Genomic DNA, 10,347 nt, shown 5'->3' on the forward strand with positions numbered 1-10,347 from the left:
CCGGTGAAGAGGAATTTTACCTACTTTTAACCTCATGCAAATGAGAGCGTCAGCAATGTCACTTATAATTATGAATGAAAACTCCTCATGAATCGTGCCCAAAACACCTGCGTATCGAGCGGAGGATAATGTAATGTAAGGGAAATTGGGAAAAAAATACTTGGCACCCGTTCGTAACATCGGCGGAAGGGAAATGGATGGAAATAGGAACGGCGGTGGGTTTGCGTAAGATTTATGAAACACAACCTCGTGCGAACGTAATTGGGCTGCCTAATCGTTCATCATCCTGTAACATGGGAATGGAATGGGAACATCGGGAGTGGGTAAATGTGGTTTTTGAACTGTGAGAATGGAATCCCAAAATAAGTGCACCCAATAAAGTGCATGATGCACGGGTGAAAGATGATCTCGGGAGTTCGATCGATCCTGGCGGCATGTGGTGGGGGAAGGGTTTATGATTAATTCGAGATGTGTTTTGTTCTCGTGGAAATTACATGATCCCTACTGTTGCTGAATGGGGAAAAGTTGAATGAGAAAATATTTCCATTTACCGAGAAAGGGATTTTCTGAAATGTGCAATAAATATATAAAATAGTTGGAACTTTGTAAGCTACTTTTCGTAGAAATTATCCTACGCGGAGGATCAGTTGAAACTTTTCCGACTTCCGACATGTAATGAATGGGACAGTTGCACTGTTGTGGGGGATCACTTCAAGCTTTCTCGTGAAAAACAAGAAAAAACAACTTTTCCCACTCTACTGCAGTGTGGAAATTCATTCCAGAGCGTTCTGTTTGTTCCAAATGTCAAGGCCAGCTTCAGAGGAATACTCTTCTTCAGCTTCTAATGCTGCTTCGCACTCGACCATCCCAAACCGTGGGAGCATGTGTAATATGGTAAACGGTTTATCGTTGCCGGCAGATAACATTCCATCGCGAAGGCGGGCATGTAGAAGCATTGCAAACACCCACCAACAACCAGGCGCCCCCATTCACCTGCCTAATTGATGTCACCGGTGACAGTGGCCATTGGCGTTGACGTGCACCCGGTGGGAAAGTCTATAAATCAACCTCCGGAGGTTTCACCACACGTTAGCGAGTATTTGAAGTGGCTTCCTGCGAGTGGTTTTCCGATCCGAGCGATGAAGGACGACCGTTAAGAGATAAACTACGTAGTGGGTCGAATTTTCCAACTAGATCGAGCTCTTGCAATCGGAGCGTTATTTTGTGACGATGAATGTGGTTCTCTGTTTGGAGAAATTTTGCTTCTTTGTATCGGTTACTCAACGCGTTTGAAGTGATTAAGAAACCACCCTCCCAAAAGAGCGAACCTGAGCGCACAAAATCTAAACGCCACCCCGTTGGGTCCACTTGAATAACTTACAAACGTAAGGATTTTCTTCGGTTTCGCCGAAAGCGTATAGCACCACAGCTTGCGTTGAAAGAGAGTTGTTTGTTGGCCTCACCCAAGTCAAATGGAGGACGGCAAGTGGGTAGAAGGGCACGCGCACGTTAACGGTGACCACCGTTAGATAAATAATAATTGCGAAAATCCACATTCCACTCCGAGCGCGCCGCCGGGATGCCGTCGTGCAACTCCTCGCGTCGCGTTGCAACAACCGACCAGGCGTCTCCATCGAAGAAAACTTTCCGTTCGACATATTGACCGTGGTGGCCCCTGCCCCCTCCCCCGGTTGGCTGGCTCGCGGAATGTTTGTAAACACACGAGCACTTCACGCGCCCCACCCGCACGAGGGGGAGGGGAGAGTGAAATGTGACCCGTTTTTCCGAGCGCTCTATCAAGAAGATAGTTTTTTATTGAGCTTCTGGCGGACGGCGGACTCCCGTGATTGAGTAATCCACCAGCGCGCACCGTTCTGCTTCAGCTATGGCCACGGTCGGTCCGGGTAGGTCTGCGGATCAACGCAGTTTGGGGCTCATTATCGGCGGGGAATTTATCGTCTCGACCCAGAATCGAGTTGAGCATCTGCCGCGGTATTTGATTAACTCGAACCAGAGATCCGCGAACCATCTGAGCCGACCGTGCCGTGGAATGCGGTGGAAGACGTGAACCCGCTTTTCCGCTTGGAAGCCATCGGAACCGGAGTTTCAGGTTAAAGTCATTTCCTGCCAACAGCGTCCGTCGGGAATTAACTGAAACGCCATCGCATTGCCAATCAATCAAATTCCGTGGGAAGGCTTATTATTGATGAATTATATTTTCATTACCGTTCGATGCAGTCTCGGGCTCGAAATTTAAAGCCAACCCGTTACCTTCACGCTTGTGTTACTTAAACGAATCAATACAAGCATGAATTTTATTGGAATATGGCCTGGAATTAACCCTGCAGTAACACCAACATTCCCGCTCCTACCAACACTTTCTAACGAAGACATTCCTCGTCCAACGTTCGAGAAACATTTTCCAATCGGAATTTTCGAAGACGTACAACACATGGTTGGATAAGAAGACCTGAAGCGCAAGACAAATGTCACAACAAACCGAGTGGTGTTGGCGACAAGCGAGTCCTAAATTAATTCCTGAAGGTTGACAACCCTACCTGGCGGTGGTTCGAACATGAGAGGTTTCTCTGTTTGGCAGCTCGGTGGAATGGCGAACGAAGGAAAAGTAAAGAGACTGAAATTCTTTAGAGGATTGTACGGGAATTTTCCTTACACGATATCTTGTTCGACAACTGTATCAAGCCTGGAGCACATGAAGTTCACACCGTGTTGACTGTGGAAAGTACTAGAAGGAGTAAGATTAGGTTTACATGTTTGGCTTGCTTGCTTTGCATACTTCTTTTCTACTTACCAAAATAATTGTAATTTAATTATTTTATTTGGTCGTTTATCCAAACTATCCTCAAAGGAATAACATAAAATATGCATAATTAAATCAGGGTGGTTAAAGAGAAGCATGTTATAAAGAAATGCTGTCTTAGGTGATGTAGTAATCCTTCCGGATGGTGGAATTCAATTTATTTCATTTAACATTTATATTTTGAATCATCTGCCCCAAATTCAGAACTCCATAAAACAAGGAAAATGGATTATTTATGATCGCGTAAGAACGGACCGATTACCTAGAGCTCCTTTTTGAGACTTTCGAATATCTTGGATCATGCGGAAAGGTTTGTTTTGTTCGATTCTTGCGAATGGAATTCAATTTAGGAAGCTCGTGTTTCTAGTGACTCTTTATGCGAACGTTTCCTTGAACGCATCCAACGGCACCGGTATTCGTCGTATCGTGCGCCGAGGACGCAGCCATTGGGATGTCGTTTTTCCCTTCTCAACTGCATTCCCAAACGGTTCGAAACGGAGTCGAAAGGTGCTGCAAGGAGGGAAACGGGGATCGCCTTTCGTACATTCCACACGGCAGCATGCGTATCGGGACACGCACGCCGCGACTCGTGAGAACTCGAATGCTGTTGGATGCTATTTTCGAATCGAATAAAACGCCATCGGACGGAACGATCGCTGCGACTTCTCCGTCCATCCGTCCGTGGGGAGAGAACGCATGACGAACGATGATGGAAAATGGTCACATTGATGCTACTGCTGTTGCTGACGATGACGATGATGATGATGATGATGACAATGAACATAAAAAGCATACATCTTCTCCCGATACGGCTGCACTTTTATGCTGCCCATTTTCACCACGACGGGGGGAGGTTCAGAAATTCCACTCGGAAGGTATAAATAGAGTCGTTCTCGGGAAGATCGCATCGCATTCCACAGTCGTGGGAGTTGATGGGAAACCCCAAAGAGGAGAAGGCCTCAATGGTCCGTGCAATGGCGTTTTCTGACGACAAGATAACAAACCCAAATGGTCTCAGATCCGCATCCGAATCGGAGCGACGATGTAGCGTGGGTTAATTTGATTGTGCCGTTTCGTTTGCGTGAAAATTCATCCGTTACCGATGGAAAACGATTGCCCCGCGAAGGCCGACGGTGCGCTTGGGTTGCTTTCAACGGAAACGGGTCGCATGATCCCAAGGAAAACTCTACCGGCTACCCTTGCAATTGCGTCTGCTTTCCCGCATTCAACGGAGAGGGCGAATTTTCATTCATTTATGCGGAGTCCGATGGGGTAGGTAAACACCGTAAAATAATGCCAAATATCAGTTGGTCGATGGTGGATGTGCAGATGTGTTTGTTTATTTCCTCAATTATGGACCAAGAAACCGATCGATTTGGGATGGCAAGAAGGTTGTTGGGGTGTTTTTTAAAGTCTTTTCTTGCTTTGCGAAGTAATCGACAATCATTTACGGACAAGGTGTTTCCTTTTCCACACATTTCCATTGCAAAAAAGGGCATGCTCCGCAGCGAACTACGTCAAGGTTGGGCTTCTTTCTATCTTTCACCATAATGTTTACATTTCGCTGCTGATTATTTCATGCTGCTTATAACTTCGTGGAAAATCGATGCTTTCCGAGAACCTTGATAGAGCAGAAGCGATGCTGGAAAATATCTTAAAGCACCTGTTTAACATAAATCAAACAACCATTGTTGCTTTTCCTAGAGATCGTAAACAAAAAGTCCAAAACAAAATAATCGTCACGTTGCTTTACCCTCCAAAGGAAACGAACCATTATTGAGCTAAGTTTCTCGAACGTCACGGATGCATTTTTTCATGTGGGATTCCAGTTCTTGACATGATTATGCTCATACCCACACGGCTGACAGCTTGTCAGTTTGATTATGATCATAGCCATACGAACAGCGCTTGGATTTCGGTGTCCTCTTATGCCGATGGAAAAACCCACCGCATCCCACTCACGTTACCATAACACGTAGGAAAGACACACGTGCCCGCAAACGAATAGCACACGCGAGGCAATCGAGGCAAGATTAGTAAAATGGGGAAAATCTATGGTCCGTAGATTGCTTTGTTTGTTGTTTTTGTTTGGGATTCATAAAGCTGCCAGTGTTTTGTCTATTAAGTTTACTAAAGTTCCCTTCCGGTTACATAATTTGCATGATACGCTTGGGTATTTTTATAAATAAAACATCTTTAAGAAACTGTTTCTGTTGGATGCATTAATTAATATGATTTACCAACATCATCCAATCGAGCGGAAAGAGGAACATTTCCTGAAGGTTTTCCTTCATCAAAATGTCATTCCATTAATTCGATCCCTCCAGCGTTAGGGTTCTATTAAAATTCCATTACCAGCAGAACACAAAAATGATCGCTCGAACCACAGAACGCAGCCAAGACGGGGCAGGGTCGGACCATAAAATATGTCCAACTAAGCGCTCCGTTTAGCTCCCGGACAACCTTAAGCTAACCCGGTGCCGGTCGTAAATCTCGCTCCCATTTTTCCATCGACATCGGCCCTTTCGGGGGCCCGAGTCGACAGATGTCGGCACGATTGACCCGAGATGCCGTCGATAGTTTCGACGGTTCCCGCCTACCGAGCAGGTTTTTCCTCTCCCTCCCTCATCCCTTTCTCAACGACCCAACGCACTCAACGCGCAGCGAAAACTAGGCCAAAGCAATAAAACCTTTTTATCGGGCGGGTTTTGGTGTCGGTTGACGAAGTGAATCCTTTATCACCTTGGGGGCAGCTTTGCACTAACATATGTTTCGGCCCTGGCTATGTGTCTAAGCCGGCCGTTGCGAAGGTGTTTTCCACTTGCACCTGAGGCACCGAACAACACCAGCCCCTTTTTCGGACGTCCTTGGAACAACTTGGACATCCTCCTTGGCCTTGGCGTGACAGAAGGGTCCTTTCGGGGCGCTGATGGACTAATTCTACGCCGCTGGGTTTCCATTGGGCATGTTCGGACATCAGTGGTTTGTTTGTAAACACCGTGTCTGTGTGCCGTAGTCGGTTGGCATAACATCGCGTGTCCATGGATTATGCAAAGCGATTATGCTAACAACTGCAAGATGCCGGGAGGACGGAGAATGTAAATCAAAATAACACACACCAAGCCGAAAACAGAGTACCAGATAAGACCGTGGGACTGGAGATGATCCGGGAAAGTGAAAACATTACGCGTTTCGATTGCCTCTCTATTTACTGTCGTAATCGTCGATCGAAGGGCGCACCGATGGAACAGGAAAAACAACACGTTTGACCATAGTCTGCAAGGTTTCATGGAAGAGAAATTATGCAAGATGCAGGCACGCGGTGGCCTGGAAGCACGATTAGTCAACAGACGCGCTGTTCGGGGGGAAACTTCTGCGTAGTTTACCGCGGTTGCATCCGCCCCACACCGGAGGAATCCACTGGCAGGTGGAGTTGATGGCGGTGTTGGTGAACTAATAAATTATTTATGACTCACCCACACCCCCTCGTGCTTGCACTGGCCCCGTCGGGAAGGATTGAGATCTTGCTCGGTTGAGGCGGTTTTAGGTTATTATTGTGTTTATTATCGACGTCTTGCGGCAACAGGACGTTAGGAGAAGGGGCACACCGAACGCTAGAAGGGCAAGCCGGGACGGGGTGGTGGTGCGGTGGCTCGACACACTCTCGAGACACATGACTGGGTTGGCTGGAAAATCGTGCCACCCACACCTGACTGCAGCTACCGTTGAAGGGTGGAAAACAAGGATCACGCCATGAAAATGCCATCTTTACTTCGGCCAGGAGGGCAATTGAGGTGAGGTAGGAGCAAAACAACTGTTGCTACAAGACGAGACACTAGCGAGTGTCGGAAATGCGTTCACAAAATGGGTCCTTCGAACATTCAGTCGCACTTTAGCGCTTTAAACCTCAAACAAAGTGTGACATTTGACAAATTAATTATCTGTGAATTAATTTTACATTTTTGTATTCCACGATGGTACTCTTCTTTTTCACCAAACAAGAGAAGATCATTATTCTAACAAGAAAACTAAAAATCTACAAGGCCTCAAGGCCAACATGGAATAAAACTAGAGATTTCAACGTACTAAGAAAATGGGGAAAATGCTTCTTTCAAGCCGATGTTCGAGTTTCCTTTAAATAAACATCCTTCTATGTTGTTACTACGACATTTCCAGATTTATCATACGTGATCAAACAACCAAATAAGTACTGAACAGAATCTTTTTCCGATCAGCAGATGACTTCCCTGCATCGAAAAAAAAAGATGGTACACGTACGGTGCATGTGTGTAATTTTACTCGAGTTTTCCTTTACCGTTCTGCGGTGTGACTCGCATTTCACTTCACACCGAGTCGATCGCGACGCTGTCTTAGCTGTGTGCGTACATTTGTCGCCAGGGTGTCGCCAGTTGAAGTGACGAAATTCTTTCGTCGTCGTCTTCGTCACCCTCTCCTGCCAGCGGACACCCCCTTTTCCACCGCATGCACACTCACGATCGCAGGTGGAAAACATGAGATTTTCCCTCGATCGACCGATCGAACGAGAGAGAGTGAGAAAGAGAGAAGGATCGAGAAAACCGGCTGGCGCCAGATGACACTTATGGTACAAATCGTTTGCATCTGACACCTTTTTCCCCCTCCGCACCTCCGTCACCCGGTGCTGACGGGAAAATGGATGTGATGGATTAAAATTTACTATCAAGCGCGAGCGAAGGTAAAAAAGCAGCCGGACTCTTGGCCAGCGAAACAAAACAACCAGTTCATAATCCATAAATTCCAACTATTGCACCCGCGTTGGGATGTTTTTATTAGTATGTGTGTGTGTGTGCGAGCGTGTGCGTTGGTGAGAAATTTAATCGTAGTGCGCCACGTCGTTTTTCGTCGCGTTGACTCGATGACAAATGAGTCCCATTAAGGGGAGGGGAGGTGGAATTTTCACGCTCCCCAGTGCACCCTTGCACCGAGTGTTTACCCTCGCCCCTGCCGTCCAACCTTCCACAGCTGTTTGCGGGTACCACCCTCCGGAAGATGGGCAAAAGAAATACAAAGCCGACGGATGACAAATCGCACCAACATTCTATCGCGCGCGCGAGTGGACACTTCGGGGTTCACATTGCCGCAATATTTAATAACCATTCTGGCCACATGCTTCCTGGTGGGTGGTGGTTGCATGTACTTACATTGTTGACCACCCCACCGAGAGGTGAATAATCCTACAACGTGCACGTTTCGAAAGGGACAAATTATTCTCCGGGAATTGTTTACCGCTTAAAGTTTCGAGCAAATAGAAAACATCCATCCATCGGTTGGCATGTGCATTTCAGCTGCCTGAAGTTGCAGCCACTTTCCCACTGGGGACGCAATTTTCCGACCGAATGGCGCATCGGAAAAATCGGTGCTGCGTCTCTTTTAAAAATAATCATCCTGAACGGCCGTAGACAAATAGTGGAAACGAATTTATCTCACTGTCTTTGAGAGTAAGTGAAGTTTTATGGCATTTTTACGAATCAATTTGCGTTTACCGAATGATGCAATTGAAGAAGCTATTTGCCACTTACATGTCATGATTTGAAACTAGAATAAAACAGAGAAAAACTTATCAAATGGATTGAATAATGCTGCAAAATATTGTCCATCGTGCCGTTATCCTTTTAATTTTTATTTCTCTCTAGTTTCTCAAGGGAGCATCAACCTTTACTCGTCCTCGTCGAGGCGTCCAAAATGAACCAAAGAAAATAAAAAATGCCGGAACTGTTTTCCACAGCAGCGGTGTGTAGCTTTCTGTATACGAGAACTTGTACATCACGGAGACATTCGGCCTAAGGCGCCATAAAAAGGCACCCGAAATCATTATTCAACCAGGGTTGGCGACTCATTGGGAAAACTAGGTTAACTGCCTGCCGGGTGCAATGCGGCTTCTGATTTTCCGGTTCGCCAACTGGACACTCGATCAAGAAGCAGGCCGTTGTCGGAAAAGTGATAAAAGATAGACACGGGGCTAAGGGTTCAGCTGCTAAATTCGTGAAATTGTGTGAGTCAAACCATCTTTGGCTCGATGCCACGGCGACGGAAAGCATAAGGGAGGAAAATGTTTGATAAATTTGATTGGGTCCTAAAAACTAACGATGCGGTCGTTGACAGCTGGTTCGATTTCTTCCCCTCCCTCTCCCCCTTTCTCTTGTAAAGAAGATTCATCTCGAATTCATCGAAACCACCGCTCGTAATGGGCCATCGTTTTACGGCCTTATCGGAACGGGATGGACATCCTTTCATCGCCAAATTGGATTGCCGTACTTTGTGTATTTTTTTTTATTATTTTGAAAAAGTGACCGAGCGATGGGAGGAAAATTTGGCGGCATTTTTCAAGCGAAATTCGCCAGAGTGTGACCACTTTCGTGCTGCAGTTTTTGCCAATAAAAAGACCATTTTCTTTCGAACGACATTTGCAGGGAAAACGGTTTGATGACTCGGTCGGTTGAAATGCGTGCTAGGAAGATCCCCCAAGCCCATCAACAACGCACACACACACACACACGCATGTACACAAACACACCTCCCTGGGGGGAAACCAACCAAAAAATCACAACATTTTTTCATTCCTCCCAAGCGGGTTGTTTTATTTAAAAACCACCAACTGCGGATGGGGCAAGCATTTTTGTGTCTCCCTGGGTTAAATTTAGCTTCATAATCCCGAACGAGAAATGTCATCGACGAGCTGGCCCGCCTTGTTTGTTTTTAGTTGAGTTTTTTTTTTCTCGTACATTGGTTTTCTTTCCCACAGCCGGGCAGCCTTTCGCAGCCCCCAAGGAAAGTGGAAAGGAATTTCCCTTTTCGCGAACAATGTAGCGTGCAGAAATTTGATTCAAATAAAAAGACAACTAATTCGACGCAAAGCGTTGGCCAGAGCGTGTGCCGAACCGGTGGAGCGGTTTTCCCTCGTGTGCGGCCTCATTTTGAGGCGAAGCCGAAAAACCTGCTCGAGGCGCCCTCGCCCGAAGAAGCCGAAAGGCGAGCGGAAAATGCGCTCCGGCACGCTGTTTATGTTTTGCTTATCTTGCCAGGGGGAAGCCGTCTTAAGATGAGTGAGCGAGTGTGAAAAGTAGAAAAATCGGAGGGAGTGTTTGTCGCCGCGTGTCTTCCGCGATTGGTGACAATTTTTTTTCCCTACGGTAAGAAGTTGCTAAAAATTTACAAATCAGCTTCTCGAATTGCGTCGCATCGCTGATTTCGCATTCGGACGCTGGCGAGTGTTTTTCAACTCCTGCTCAGCGCACAAACAAACACACAAATCGTTTCCTTTAATCGTTTCCATGTAATCTCGGTCCAACAACCCGATGAAGGAAATGCAAACGCTAGGCGATGAAAGAATCTAAGTGGGGATGTTTTCACGGAAACAATAACGTGACAACACAACAAAGTATATTTAAATAAAAACTGCTCATCTTGTTATTTCGAACCGTTCCTGCCTCTTCATCAAACATCAAACGGAATTCCAACGGATCTATTTTTGCTGCACGGAACGATCC

The sequence above is a fragment of the Anopheles ziemanni genome, chromosome 2, assembly GCF_943734765.1.
Source record: "Anopheles ziemanni chromosome 2, idAnoZiCoDA_A2_x.2, whole genome shotgun sequence".
NCBI lineage: Eukaryota > Metazoa > Arthropoda > Insecta > Diptera > Culicidae > Anopheles > Anopheles ziemanni.